Source organism: Hermetia illucens, chromosome 3 (assembly GCF_905115235.1).
Source record: "Hermetia illucens chromosome 3, iHerIll2.2.curated.20191125, whole genome shotgun sequence".
NCBI classification, from domain to species: domain Eukaryota; kingdom Metazoa; phylum Arthropoda; class Insecta; order Diptera; family Stratiomyidae; genus Hermetia; species Hermetia illucens.
Window position 1 is genome coordinate 44,549,214 of NC_051851.1, and position 16,616 is coordinate 44,565,829.

A 16,616-nucleotide genomic window follows, 5' to 3' on the forward strand; every position below is an offset into this window, starting at 1 on the left:
GCGGAAAGCGCCCCCTTTTTCACAATGAGAGAGCTCGAAGAATGCGTCAGATCCTGATGGCATCTCGGTAAGTTTACAAACTGATGTTCCGCCAAAGGCCAGACGAGGCTTTTAACGCTTGCTTGAAGGAGGGCATTTTTCCTTGTCATTAGAAGGTGGCCAGACTCGCGCTGATCAGCAATAGTAAGGAAGACTCGGACCTCCCGTCTGCATACCAACTGCTGTGTATGCTTGACACGGCCGAGAAACTCATTAGGAGGGGACTCGTTGAAGTGATCCGTTCTGCCGGAGACTTATCCCCAAGGCAGTTCGGGTTCAGAACAGGGAGATCCATTGTGGATGCTATTATGGAGGTCGTAAATGCGGTTCATCAAGCCGAGGCACACAGCCACCGAACTCGACGGATAATGCTCCTCATGACACTTGATGTCAGAAATATCTTCAATTTCGTAAGATTGACAGATACGCTAGGCACATTTGAAAACTCACTCCACGTACCAAGTTATCTCTTGCGGATATTGAGGGATTATCTGCAAGACCGCTCCCTACTCTATGAGATGCTAGAAGCCCAGAGGAGGACGGAAATCAGGTCGGGAGTAGCACAGGGATCCATCCTAGGGCCGGACCTCTGGGACGCTCCCTACGATAGTATGCAGAGACTCGATATGCCCGAAGAGTCGCGCCTGGTCGGTTAAGAAAACGACGATGCGGTACTTGTTGCATGAAGCACTGTTGAATAGGCGCAAAGCAGACTGGACATATTGATGCGACGGATAAGCGGGCTGATGACTGCTCATGGTTTCAACCTTGCGCTGCAAAAAGCCGAACTAGTCATCTTGACCAGAAGGGGAATCCCCACCCTGCGGCCTATATTAATCGGCGAGTTAACTACAGAGTCAAAACCAGCTGTAAAATATCTTCATTTAATGCTCAACTCGAAGATGAGCTTCTTCGAGCAAATCAAAACAGCAGCGGACAGGGCTGTAGCTGGAGTCTCGTCCTTCAGTCGGCTAATGACGAATGTTGGGGGCCCTACTAGGAAACGTCTCCTTATGGGAGCAACGCAGTGGGTTCTGCACTGTAGCGCGGAGGCATGGGCCGCTACCCTTGACAAGGAGGTGTATCGTAAGTGCCTTGCACAACTGCAGAGACGGGGAGCTTTGCGATTGGCGTCTGCTTATCGCTTTTCACTGTCTCCGAACCGGCCGTGATGGTGATTGCGGAAGTGATCCCCGTTGCCGTCCTTGCCAAGGAGCGTAAAGCTATCTACCGCCGTAAGAGCGAAAAGTAGTTACCCGAGAAGAACGTCAAAGCATCCTTACCGAGAAGGCAACTCTCTTGGCAAAATAAGCCAAGGGGCAGATGGACTGCGCGACTCATCGACAATTTAGATCCGTGGCTGAACAGAACGCACGATGAGGTTGCTTACTTCCTTATCCAACTTCTAAGTGGGCGTCGAGGTTTTCAGTTTTACCTCTAAAGGATTGCGAAAGCACGATCTCCTGATTGTGTGTCTTTGGATGGAGTGGCGGGCGACGCTTAACACACCTTTTTTTCTTGCGAAAGGTGGGACGGCTTTCGTCAGCACAGACACAGGGTAGCTCTCTCCAGACAACATTTTCAGAGAGATGCTGAAGGATGTTGGCAACTGGAATCGTGCTGCGTATTATGTTCGGGCTCTTCTCATTGCGAAGACGATTGAACTCGACAGGCGGAGGGACCGGACGGCAAGGGGTTACCTGAAATAACAACTCCCTTCCTCCCTTCCCCTCCCGTTGGGGCGAGCGGGAGGACTAGCCCGAAGTAATGTGTCAAACGGTTCCAGGTTCTCTGATGACAGGGAGATGCTTAGTTGGTAGTCCAATAACGTATTGTTACGAGAGTCAAAGACTCTGTGTGTAAACGCATTCCTACCCGACTCCCAAACAAGTCGGAATACCGGAAGCTCGCGCTTCGGGTATAAAGGTTTTGTGTTCATCTTATGTAAGAAATTTCAACGCACATTTTTCTATCCCTATATAGCTACAAATCCAACATAATCCTTCATATTTTTCCAAACTACGAGACATACGTACATATTACAGTCATAGATATTATGCTCGCCCTAAACAAACAAACTGCCTATTTCCGAATACTGTACGCATATATGCACGTATATAAATTGATCGTATCCATATTTCCGATTTACTTCTTATCTATCTGAATTAGGCTCTACCCGCAAAGTTCATTAGCACGCATATACTATATACACACATGTCTGTTTGGAGTAATTGATATTCATTTACAAATGACTAAAAAACTAAAACAAAATAATTCTCTGTGACCCAATTCATAAGAACTCATTTCGTTGTGTATTGACGAATTAATATGTGATGATGACGTCATGCAGGTTGTAGAGTGCACGAAATTCATAAAAAATTGTGAAGTTTCACCCCCTATACCTTTGTTAATAATAGTTGGATTTTCTTGAAACTTGACCAAACTATGCATTATGTTCTTCATTACACGCATGCCAAATTTTGTACTTCTGGAGTGAACATAAGCGGGCTGCCGGGTAAATTTCTGAAATGTGGAAATAAACTATAATATTATTAACTTTATTTGTGCAGATATCAGAACCGGATATATTTTGAGGCTTAGATTTCGTAAAGATGTACTACTGCGACTTTGTTTCAGATTTTTCGGTTAGATAGGTTCTGAGAACGAGACCTGTTACACTTTTAGGGGTCATATTTTGCGCCCTCACTCCCCTATGTTTCACCCAATATCAATATACGGTTTGGCCGTTTCCGAATAAATCGGGTGTGACAGACAGACAGACAGACCTGACCTTTGTCAGCCCTTCACTGGCGCGTGGTATGTCCTGGTGCGTCAGCGAACGCTACACCCCCAGCGATCATGTGTCGAGCCTCAGGGCAAACAACTATCATGCCTGAAGCCGAAAAAGATTTCAGGCTGGTCTGCAAAATCTTCGAATGAGCAGACCTTCATAGAGGTGTGGTTAGATCAACCTGATAAAGCAGGCACCGCTACGGAAAGAGCCGTCCATCTGGTTCAATGCATCGCCAAATGTGACGCGTCCATGCCTAGGAGGTGCTCATTCCCCAGTAGAAGACCAAACTACTGGTGGCATGATGAACTGACCGGTCTTCGATCAGCCTGCCACCGCGCCAGAAGAGCGGCCCACCCTCTCCAGGGGTTATTCCCCCAGCAAGAGGAGAGCACTGACACATTCCAACCACCTCTGAATGTGACGGCAATCCCGCTAGTCACCAGAGACGAGCTGCTGGTGATCTGCGGTAGAATAGAAGACAATAAAGCGCCGGACCTGGAGGGAATATTTCCTGCGACATGGAAGCGACAGAAGTTGGTACTTCTGCTTGAGCCTGGTAAACCTCCAGGTGAACCATCGTCATACCAACCCATATGTCTTTTGGACACGGTAGGGAAAATGTTAGAGCGGGTAATCCATAATAGATTACTCCCGGTTGTTGAGAGCCAAGGCGGCCTTTCAAATCGGCAGTATGGGTTCCGAAAAGCCGGATCAACCATTGATGCCATCAAATTGGTTACTGGCTTGGCCAAAGATGAAATTCACGGAAAGGGTAGTACCAGCAAATATTGCGTGGTAGTAACCGTGGATGTGAAAATGCATTCAATTCGGCCAATTGGAATCTAATACGGAAATCTTTAGCGAAGGTTGGTATTCCCGCCTATCTCGCTGCTATCGTCGATAGTTATTTAACTGAAAGGAGGCTCTGGTATGACACCGATGACGGACCCCAGGAGTACGTTGTTTCCGCGGGTGTCCCGCATGGCTCCGTATTGGGCCCACTACTGTGGAACATTATGTACAACGATGTACTTAATCTTCCCCTTCCGGAGGAAGCCACGGTGGTGGGTTACGCTGACGACATAGCATTGGTTGTTGCCGCAAAGCATCTCGAAGATGCTGAGTTATACTCAAGCGAGGCAATCAGTGCTGTCAAATGCTGGTAAGAGAGCTCTGGTCGGACGCTTGCGGAGGAAAAAACAGAAGCGGTCCTCATTATGAAGCGCTGGAAGAAAAATTGCGCCTGTGTTAGAATCGGGAATCATATCATCACATCCAAGTCGACCATCAAATACTTGGGGGTGATGATAGACAGGAAGCTCAGCGTTAAGCAACACGTGCGTTATGTTTGTGATAAATCATCCATTGCTAGTATGGCCCTGGCGAGGATGATGCCGAACGTGGGAGGGCCACGGCATACCTCTAGGTTGCTTATAGCCAGGGTGGTGACCTCAATCATGCTCTATGCGACCCCAGTTTGGAGCGAGGCGTTGCGGACATCAGTTAATACTAGCAAACTGAATGCAGTCTACAGGAGGACAGCTCTGAGGGTATGTTCTGCCTTCAGGACTGTCTCAGATGATGCAGCATTCATCATCTCTGGAATGATGCCGATTGACATCTTGGCAGATGAGATGGCGAATATATATCATGCGAAGCTAATCTCTCCCTTATTGCAGACGAAGAACGATGAGAGGGAGAGATCCATAAATAGATGGCAAGACCGGTGGAAACGCTCGGGAAAGGGTCGATGGATTCACAAGTTCATTCCTGCTATCAAGGAGTGGTTGGAGAGACGACACGGTGAGATTAATTATAATCTCACCCAGTTTCTCACGGGACATGGAGGATATCTCCAATACCTTCACAGGTTTAAATTGGAGACCTCACCCGACTGTCCAAATTGTGATGGAGTCCCAGAGGACCCAGAGCATGTATTCTTCCACTGTCCGAGATTTGTGGAAGAAAGGAGGAATCTAGAGGAGGCGCTATGGGAGGTGCTGGTACCAGAAAATCTGGTGCCGAAAATTCTAGCACATCAAGAGAATTGGGATGTGGTCAACTCCATGATCGCATCTATTCAAGATAAACTGCGAAAGGCAGAGGAAAGAGAAAAGCGCGGTCACGTGCGCCGCGTATAGAAAAAATGGGATTAAGCTAGAGAGAGGTGACTCCGCCCCGTGATGTAATACCTTATGGTGGTTCCGCGGGGCAGGGAGGGAGTCGGCGGTGGTTTTAGTGGGTAAAAATCCCACACGCTGGTGTGTCCAGACCAGTGTCTTTTGAAGATTTCCACAGACAGACAGACGGACAGACGGACAGATAGACATCGTCTCAATTCTAATAAGGTTTTGTTTCACACAAAACCTTAACAAGTCGGGAAACCGGAAGCTCAGCGCTTCAGGTACGAAAGGTTTTATGTATTTCCTTTATAAAGAGATTTGAGTGTGCATTTGTCTCATTAGCATGTAGCATGTAAAATATACATATATTATCGTGATTCTACAGTGAACATAAGGGGGGTTTTCCTGTCAATTACTAAAAAATCTAGTAATGTACTATTATTAACTTTATTTTAACAGGTATCGGTATGGAGGGTATTTCGGAGCCTAGGCACCATATAGTAGCAGCCCCCCGTTTTTTTTCAGATTTTTTGGTTGGGTAGTTTCTGAGAATGGGTTCGTTAAAAAAATGACCACTTTCAACCCCCCACACTCCCCAACTTTTCAACAAATGTCAAAACTAAGACCGGCTTCCAAAAGTACTAATCGAGACCTTTAATTTGATATCTCACATGACTATATTTGATGAAAAAAAAATTTTCACCCCCCTTTTGCATATATGGGGACCCCCCCTTAAATTCGACCTAAACGGATCTAACTCACTATATGCGTGAGCGTTCACAGTTCCCACCTTTCTACCAAATTTCGTGCCAATTGCTATAACCGTCTCCGAGAAAAATGCGTGTGACGGACAGACAGACAGTAAACCGATTTTAATAAGGTTTTGTGTAAACACAAAACCTTAAAAAAGACGGTGTTCACGAACACTTATCATGGCGTATCATTCAAAAGTTTCATATTCACATATTTATAGAATTTCTTGGGTAACTTTGCCTTTAGGTCAATTCGCTCGTTATTCACAAATACTTTGCTTTTAAGGAAAATAATATACCACGCATTTTGCAGGAACTTTACGTTGCGGTTTTGTGGGATAATTTAGGTTATGCTTCTTTACGGTGCGGTATGCTTTAAGTTGACGCTCGACCGAAGGCATCACTTAATTTCGCAAATCTTCTTCAGTGTGAATGCGAAACTTTATATGGAAATTATTGTATAACAAAATAATATTGTCAGTTTGGCGGTTCTTATACTGTACCTATTAACATGGAATGCTTTATATCAATGTTCGCTATTCCATGAATTTGAAAGATTGAGACGATGAGGAGTCAACTGTCCAGTTAGATCCAAGGACTTAATTACAAGCTTCAATTTCCTTCTTGAGCCTCATGTACCCCATCTAATACTTTATTAACATTAAACTGCTAAACTTGCAGTACGTATGTATAAGGAATGGTTATTTTCAACACAACACAACTGATTTAATTGCGGGAAAAATACTTCAACGTTTTTACAACCTTCAACCCTAAAATTTTTCCATTGTTCTTTGTTACAGTGTCATCAACATACATCATTAAGGGTTGCAAGCTAAAACGATTGCAGATATAATATCTTCTGATTTGAATACCGCATTTTTCTGTTTCATTTCGTATCTACCAAATAATCTGCATGGATAAATAATGAGACGTTGATAAATTTTGAAAACCGTCGTAGCACTAGTCTGTGTGCACAGCGTGAGTACCGTCCTGGTATTCATTATCACCCTCCGGTTTTTGGTTTCTTTATAACACCCACCATCCAATGAGTAACTTCTTGCACGCCAATTAACAGCACCTTGCAAATTTCACGATGCTGCTGCGAACGTTTATCAACTAATGAAGTAGATGCGAAGACGGTCTCCCTTTAGTCCTGAATAATCGTACTCAACGGTTCACCGTGGGACCATTCTGTCAGCCCAATTCAGTCTATCTCTCCATTACGGCGAAAGAATTTTTTAATAGGAGAAAGTTTGTCGCTAATCGAATGAAAAATTCTTGTGTTTCATCAAATTTGAACGTTAAAATTGCATTCTTCTGACCAAGAGCAAAATACTGATTTAATTAGGTCCACAACTGAATACCGAAGTTAATTATGTGATTTAATTTCAATTTTTGAACTGAATGAATGTGGGTCGTCGAGTGAATACGAGTGAATGAAGAATCTTTAAAAGGGTTCAATTTGTGAATTCATTCGTGCATGTGTAGATGAATAGGAGTTAATACTTTCAAATGGCTGCTAATTAATAATTGCATTGCGACATCACTTTATATCTTTTGAAATTTTGAGGGTGATAAGATTTCGAAAGGCTTTGTAAACTTGTAGAGTTTACCGTTTTTGTGACATAATTTTCGCTTTGTAGGAAAATTACAACTTATATACCATTTGTATTGATCCTGTTAGATAGTAGATTTTTCTACATTTATAAGCATTGCCAAAAATGGATTCATGACGTCCTCCCAACTCATTCAATTTATTTTACAATAATTAAGAGTATAAATAGTAAAACGCTATGACTTATCTCTAACAATTACAAAATTATGCCTAAAGATTAACGTATTGCTTAATTCTATGTTTAATTTGACGTAATACTAACTTAACTAGGACTTATGGCTACAGAGGGGAAAGTCAGGAAAAACCTCTCTTGCCTTAAAGAATGATGAGAGATTAGATATCGTTTGTGGATGTGCATTATGTTTAGCATTCCATGTACCATGCTGTGGAAGACCGCGAATTTATGCTGGTATGAAAGGAAAGAGCTGCTGGGAATGATTCATTGGGTGTCTGTGGGCTTCCTGAATATATCGAACTCGAAGTCTTCCCCTTTCTAATTATTTTGATGTCTAGGAATGGTGTTTCTCCCTTTTATTAAGGTTTTGTGTAAACACAAAACCTTATTAAAATCGGTTTACCGTCTGTCTGTCTGTCTGTCTGTCTGTCTGTCTGTCCGTCTGTCTGTCTGTCTGTCTGTCTGTCTGTCTGTCTGTCTGTCCGTCACACGCATTTTTCTCGGAAACGGTTATAGCGATTGACACCAAATTTGGTAGAAAGATGGGAACTGTGAACGCTCACGCATACAGTGAGTTACATCCTTTTATGTCGAATTTAAGGGGGGGTCCCCATACATGTAAAAGGGGGGTGTAATTTTTTTTTGCATCAAATATACTCATGTGGGGTATCAAATTAAAGGTCTCGGTTAGTACTTTTCGAAGCCGGTCTTAGTTTTGACATTTGTTGGAAAGGTGGGGAGTGCGGGGGGTTGAAAGTGACCATTCCTTTAAGGGGGCCATTCTCAGAAACTACCCAACCGAAAAATCTGAAAAAAATCTGGAGGCTGCCACTATATGGTGCCTGGGCTCCGAAATACCTTCCATACTGATATCTGTACAAATAAAGTTAATAATAGTATATTACCATAATTTTTAGTAATTGGCTGCAAAACCCCCCTTAAGTTCACGTTAGCACCATGAAATTTCGCAATAATATAGGCTATAACATAGAGCATGATCTCACCAAGTTCGGTTGAAATAGCACTATTACTAACAAAGTTATAATACGTCGAAGTTGTCGCTTCCTTGCAAATTCAAGACTATGAATGTCAATATCATCCAAAAGTGAATATTCTCACATAATATATGCATTTATCACGTGCTACGTACTAAGAAATACACAAAACCTTTCGTACCTGAAGCGCCCAGCTTCCGGTTTCCCGACTTGTTCAGTCTTCATGGTGAATATAATATTTTTCTGGAGCTGATTGATTTTTTCTAGCAATCGATTCAACAGCGATTCGTCCACGATGGCTAGTACATCATCAATATATCTAACCCAAAAAGTGGGCATTATCCCACGTTGTCCCATTTTTTCCCATAAATCTGCCATAAACATTTCGCTTAGTAGAGGGGGAAGTGGGTTGCCATTGCCCATTGCCATGCCTGCGGTGGTTTTGTAGTATTCATTCTGGAAGGTGAAATAGTTTTCACTCAGACATATTGGCGCTAGCTTTGTATATTGGCGATACTCTCCCTTTTCCTTGGTTGAGGTTCGGTTTTTGTTGAGCCACGTTTCGAAGTTGTGTAGGGCTTGTTTGACGGGTACACTCGGAAAAAGTGCTTTGACATCAAAGGAAGCTATGATTTCGTGTTGCCTAATTTTAGCATCCTTCAGATTCCCAACCACCTGGAAGCTGTTTTTTTACGGCATATTTGCTACGATAGTCACCCATAGCTTTGACTTCTTGTATTATAGTAACCATTTCGCAATAGTGGTGGGGGAATTAGTGTCCGCAATAATTTTCCGTTTTTCGTTACCATTTTTATGTACCTTGGGTTGAATTTTGAACCTAGGCAAAGAGGGATTAGGCATACGTACTTGACAAGGTCAAGACGGCTACAGAGTTATCATCACCATCATCAACGGCGCAACAACCGGTATCCGGTCTAGGCCTGCTTTAATAAGGAACTCCAAACATCCCGGTTTTGCGAGGTCCACCAATTCGATATCCCTAAAAGCTATCTCGCGTCCTGGCTTACGCCATCGCTCCATCTTAGGCAGGTTCTGTCTCGCCTTCTTTTTCTACCATGGATATTGCCCTTAAAGACTTTCGGGGTGGGATCATCCTCATCCATACGGATGAACCGGATTTTATCCACAACCGGACGGCCGTGGTATCGCTCATAGATTTCGTCGTTATGTAGACTACGGAATCGTCTATCCTCATGTAGGGAGCCAAAAATTCTTCGGAGGATTCTTCTCTCGAACGCGGCCAAGAGTTCGCAATTTTTCTTGCTAAGAACCAAGTTTCCGAGGAATACATGAGGACTGGCAAGATCATTGTCTTGTACAGTAAGAGCTTTGACCCTATGATGAGACGTTTCGAGCGGAACAGTCTTTGCAAGCTGAAATAGGCTCTATTGGCTGACACCAACCGTGTGCGGATTTCATCATCGTAGCTGTTATCGATTGTGATTTTCGACCCTAGATAGGAGAAATTGTCAACGGTCTCAAAGTTGTATTCTCCCATCCTTATTCTTCCTGTTTGACCAGTGCGGTTTGATGTTGTTGGTTGGTTCGTCGTCGGTGCTGACGTTGCCACCATATATTTTCTCTTGCCTTCACTGATGTGCAGCCCAAGATCTCGCGCTAATTGCGCCTGCTCGATATGGATGAAGGCAGTTTGTACGTCTCGGGTCGTTCTTCCCATGATGTCGATATCGTCAGCATAGACCAGTAGTTGGGTGGACTTAAAGAGGATCGTACCTCTTGCATTTACATCAGCATCTGCTTTATTGGTCAGGGTCAGCCTAGTCAGTCTTATTAATTTCGTCGGGATACCGAATTCCCTCATGGCTGTCTACAATTTTACCCTGGCTATGCTACCATAGGCGGCTTTAAAGTCGACGAATAGATGGTGCAATTGTTATCCATATTCCAACAGTGTTTTCATCGCTTGCCGCAGACAGAAAATCTGATCTGTTGCTGATTTGCCTGGAGTGAAGCCTCTTTGGTATGGGCCAATGATGTTCTGGGAGTATGGGGCTATCCGGCCTAGCAAGATAGTGGAGAATATCTTATAGATGGTACTCAGCAACGTGATACCTCTATAATTGCTGCACTGTGTCATATCTCCCTTTTTATGTATGAGACAGATAATGCCTCTTCGCCAATCGTCAGGCATTGATTCGTTGTCCCACACCTTGAGGACAAGTTAATGAACCACTTGGTGTAATTGGCAGCCTCCATATTTAATCAATTCGTTTGTAATTCCATCGGCTCCTGGCGACTAATGAGTTTTAAGCCGGTGGATTGCATGGACTTTTTCTTCAATACTTGGTGGTGCCCGTCGTCTTCAATTGACGGGACCTCCAACTCGCCAATGCTCTGGTTGTTGCACAGTTCATTAAAATACTCAACCCATCGCTCCAATATGCCCAATCTGTCGGAAATCAGACTTCCCTCTTTGTCTCGGCAGGATGAGCATCAAGGTGTATAAGGCTTCATCCTGCTGACTTGTTGGTAAAACTTGCGCGCCTGGTGCGGTTGCTCCCTGTACTTTTCTAGTTCACAGACTTGTTGGTTCTCCCAAGCTTCCTTTTTCCGTCTGTGAAGTCACTTCTCCGCTGGACGGAGTTCGTGATAAGTCTCTGCGTGTGCCCGCGTTCTTCGAGAATGCAACATTACTCGGTATGGGCCAAGTATGTTTGTGGCCGTATTTATGAGAACGTTCTTCAGGTGGTTGTGAAGATCATTTGTTGATGCTTCATCTCCAGGTCCTCTGTTGATTGCGGTTATTGCGGCATCCATTTCCCTCTTATAGGTGTCGCGGAGCGCTGTGTTGTGGATGGCTTCAGTGTTCACTCTCACCTGATTGTCAGAGGGGATTCTAGGTGTTAAAATCTCCAATTATCATTTTGATATCACATCTGGGGCAGGCTTCGAGGGTTCGTTCTACTGCCTCGTAGAAGGTATTCTTCTCCGACTCTCCAGTCTTCTCTGTAGGGGCGTGAACGTTAATGACGCTTATATTTCTAAACTTGCCTCGCAAGCGCAGAGTGCATAGCCGTTCGCTTAAGTTTTCAAAGCCGATAACAGCAGGTTTCATTTTTTGGCTGACTAAGAAACCTACTCCGAGCACATGGTTTACTGGATGACCGTTATAATATATGGTGTAATGGCTCTTCTCCAGGAAACCGGTCCCTGTCCATCGTATCTCTTGTAACGCTGTTCTATCAGCCCTATATTGGGACAGGGTATCGGCTAGCTGCTCATCAGCTTTATCTCTGTACAGGGAGCGCACGTTAGTCTAATGTCGTTGCCGGGTTCGTCGTTGTAAAGTCCATCCTGTCCGAGGCTCCTTTCGTGGCTTCGTAACATCGGTTTTCCGTGTAGGGTTGTCAGCCCTACCCAACCCCCAACCTGGAGAACCAGTTGGTACAGTTTGTCCCGTTTTTAGGCGCGGGAGACTCGCCTTCATCCTTCTCCGTCTGCAGTTTTTCGTTAAGAAAGAGCTCCCAGCGGTCACCACGTGGATGTGGAGATAGGGTTTGGTAGTAGAGCTGTTGGTGTTGGTTCAGCAGGCATTTCCCAGGTTTTGTGCTTCATCGTGGGTACCAATCCACGTTTCGCCCTGGGACCTATACTACCCTTTGGCCACAAGTTAGAGTTAAGTGAAAAAAATTATTACAAAACCAGCACTCAAAAGGAGACATATCGTGTCTAAAACACGTGTCTAATATCCTTAAATAAAATCTATAGTTAAACTGGAAACTTTTTCTTTTAATAGTTTTACTTAAAAAGAACTATAGTAAGCAAAGGAACTATTTTTATAAAACTTACCGGTGGAAATTTTGACTGACAATGCACCCAATTTAATATCTGGAGCATTACGCAAAATCTGCAAGAAATTGGGAATTGAAACAATCTCTAGTAGCTCTCGCCACCCCCAGACCAATGAAGCAGTAATCTCATGCGAGACTCGTTGAATATTTGGGTATCACAATAGGCGAGTTAAAAGAAGACAGAAAGTCAATGAAATTCCGGAAGATGGAGTAGATGTGATTACCAATCACTTACGAAATATTAGGAGAAGTGCGATGAAAAAGGGACGAAAAAGGGAAAAGATATCACTTATAAGGTAGGACAGTTAATTTTAGCGAAAAATCTTTCAATATCCAATGATAAATTGAAGCCGAAATGGATGGGCCCCTGCAAAATAACTAAATTAGACACTAATAGATTCCAGAAGTAATAGAAATAAGTTCAGAACTTTTAACAAAAGGATATTAAGCGCGATAACGAACATATTACAGAATCATTGGAAGCAGGGCCATCAGTGCTTTGAACACCAGGAAACTGAATCACCCTGGAACCTATTTAAAACAACTAGGAGAGACCAAATTCAGAAATAATGAAGCAAGTCTCATTTGAATTGTAGACATTAGTGAATTAGAAGTCGAGATAGAAAATATTCAACAATTGTCAGTACACAAGAGCTCAAATTCTGTGAAAATCTGAAAGAAAATAGTAACTTTCAAGATAAACGCTTAAGCCATACCTTAATACCATCTACGGTCTTTTGGGTATATCACCAAATATAATAACATTCGAATCAAACGCGGTTTAGCAAATTAGGGGATTTGGGATTATGGGCTCCTCTGGCTCTGAAAAAAATCCATGAAATCTTGAATGTAGCAGAAAAAAGGTTTTGTGAATTTCTTTTATAAAGACATTTGAGTGTGATTTTTTCCCATTAGTACGTAACACGTACTATACGCATATATTATGTGAGAATATTTACTTTCGGGTGATATTGACATCCAAAATCTTGAATTTCTAAAGAAGTGATAAATTTGACCTATTATAACTTTGTTAGTAATAGCGCGATTTCCACCAAATTTGGTAGAATCAAGTTCCAGCTTATAGCCTACATTGTTGCTACATTGTTGTTTGTGGGGGTAGAAAAAACTGAAGGAGGTTCTGCAGCCAATTACTGAAAATTATAGTAATAAATATTATTAATTTTATTTGAAGGGATCTCGGTATTGAAGATATTTCGGAGCCTAGTCATCATATAGTGGCAGCCTCTTGATTTTCTTCAGATTTTTTGGTTGGATAGTTTCGCCTTTCCAACAAATATCAAAACTAAAATCAGCTTCGGAAAGTACTAACCGAAACCTTTCATTTGATACCCCACATTACTATATTTGGTGGAAAAAAATGTACACCCCCATTTGCATGTATGGGGACCCCCCCCCCCTTAAATTCGACGCAAAAGGAAGTAACTCACGGTATGCATGAGCGTTCACAGTTTCCACCTTTCCACCAAATTTGGTGTCAATCACTGCTACAATCTCACTGCTCTACAGTAAACGATATCGATCTTCTGCTGGATATCGTGATGGCGCTCTTGCCACCGGATAAAGGGGGGTGCAAACAACGCAAGCAAGCATTGAGCGTCTACACCATACCTGCGGTAACTGAGGAGGAACTTGCGCAAATTTGCCGGAAAATTCGTGATAACAAAGTACGCGGTATGGATGCTGTTCCCAATTGAGCTCTTAAACTCGCTGTTAAGTCCAGCGCACACTAGTTTATCAACATTTTTGAAACCAGTGGAAGAGGTAAAAACTAGTTTTGATCCCGAAGCCGAATAAGCATCCACGACAACCATCATCATACCGACCGATTTGCCTCATAGACACGGCAGGAAAAATGCTCGAAAGGGTCATCAACAATAGATTGCTCTCTATCATTGAATAGAAGGATAGACCACTCAACCATCGACGCCGTAGACGTTGTTTTGAAACTGGCTCGAGACGCGATGTCGTCTAAAAAATGTTGTGCCATGGTGACGTTGGACATCAAAAATGCGTTCAATTCTGCTAGCTGGAAATGGCCGCTGGCTAAAACCGGTGTCCCTACTTATTTGACTAAGCTCCTCGACAGTTACTTTTCGGAGAGGATACTTTGGTACGACACGGATGAGGGATTCAAGCACTACATCGTCACCGCAGGAGTACCACAGGGCTCAGTGTTGGGTCCTATCCTATGGAACGTGATGTACAATGGGGTCCTTGTCCTTCCTGTGCGAAAAGAGGCCACGATAATCGGTTTCGCAGATGATCTAGCTGTGGTGATCGTCGCGAAACAATCTGAAGACGTTGAAATGTACGCTAACGAAACCATTAGAGCCATAAAAGCGTGGCTGGAGATGTTTCAGCTTGACCTTGCGGAACAAAAGACGGAGGCGATCTTGATTACCAACCATAGGAAGACGAATATGGTTAATATTCGAGTTGGTGGTCACATCATCACTTCGAAACCGGTTATGAAATATCTAGAGGTGGTGATTGATGCTACCATCAATTTCAAGAGACACCTGGACTATGCCTATGGGAAAGCGGCAAATACCAGTGTACAATTAGCGCGGATAATGCCCAACTTTGGAGGCCCAATAAACAGTTGCAGATTACTTGCGGCCGGAGTGTTTCGCTCCACATTATTATACGCGGCATCGGTTTGGGAGGAAGCACTAACGTGTGAGAGTAATCGGAGCAGGGTAAATATGACTTATCATTTAGTGGCGCTAAGGGTGTGCAGCGTCTTCAGAACAATATGAGGCGACACAGCGGGTGTTATTGCGGGAATCTCGATAGACATTCTGGCAAGTGAGACACACTGGATGTACGAGAAAAGGAAAATGAATCCTCCTGAAAAGGACGCAGAATACCGAAAGGCGGCAAGGTGAGAGTCGCTGGAGAAGTGGCAGCAACGGTGGGACGACTCGCAGAGTGTACCTACACTTTGATTTCTCGTATTGAGGAGTGGATCTAGTGGCGACATTCTTGCTTCCCATGATGTCGATATCGTCAGCATAGGCCAGTAGCTGGGTGGACTTAAAGAGGATCGTACCCCTCTCATTTACGTCGGCATCATGGACCACTTTTTCCAGGACGATTTTAAAAAGAGCGCATGATAGGGCATCCCCTTGTCGTAGACCGTTGTTGATGTCGAATGGTCGTGAGAGTGATCCTGCTGCTTTTATCTGGCCTCGCACATTGGTCAGGGTCAGCCTAGTTAGTCTTATAAATTTCGTTGGGATACCGAATTCTCTCATGGCCGTGAGCACTTTTACCCCGGCTATGCTATCGTAGGCGGCTTTAAAGTCGATGAACAGATGGTGGAATTGTTGTCCATATTCCATATGCTTGCCGCACGGAGAAAATCTGATCTGTTGCTGATTTGCCTGAAGTGAAGCATCTTTGGTATGGGCCAATGATATTCTGGACGTATGGGGCTATCCGGCCTAGCAAGATAGCGGAGAATATCTTATAGATGGTACTCAGCAGCGTGATACCTCTATAATTGCTGCACTGTGTGATATCTCCCTTTTTATGTATGAGACAGATAATGCCTCTTCCCAACCGTCAGGCATTGATTCGCTGTCCCATATCTTGAACACAAGTTTATGAACCACTTGGTGTCACCGGTCGCTTCCATATTTAACTAATTGGGCTGTAATTCCATCGGCTCCTGGCGACTTATGATTTTTTGGCCGATGAATTCCACGGACTGTTTCTCCTATACTTGGTGGTGGCAGTATTTGTCCATCGTCTTCAGTTGGCGGGACCTCCAACTCGCCGATGTTCTGGTTGTTCAGTAGCTCATCAAAGTACTCAACCCATCGCATTAATATGTCCATTCTGTCGGAAATCAGATTTCCCTCTTTGTCTCGGCAGGATAAGCATCGAGGCTTATAAGGTTCCATCCTGCTGACTTGTTGATAAAATCACCGCGCCTGGTGCGGTTGTTGCCTGCACTTTTCGAGTTCACAGACTTGTTGGTTCTCCCAAGCTTCCTTTTCCGTCTGTGAAGTCACTTCTCCGCTCGACGGAGTTCGTGATAAGTCTCTGCGTGTGCCCGCGTTCTTTGAGAATGCGACATTACTCGGGATGCGGCATTCTTCCGTTCCGTTGCTAGCTTACATTCATCGCCAAACCAGCCGTTCCGACTTTTTTTGCGGCTGGGGCCAAGTATGTTTGTGGCCGTATTTATGATAACGTTCTTCAGGTGGTTGTGAAGATCATTTGTTAATGCTTCATCTCCAGGACCTCTGTTGACTGCGGTTA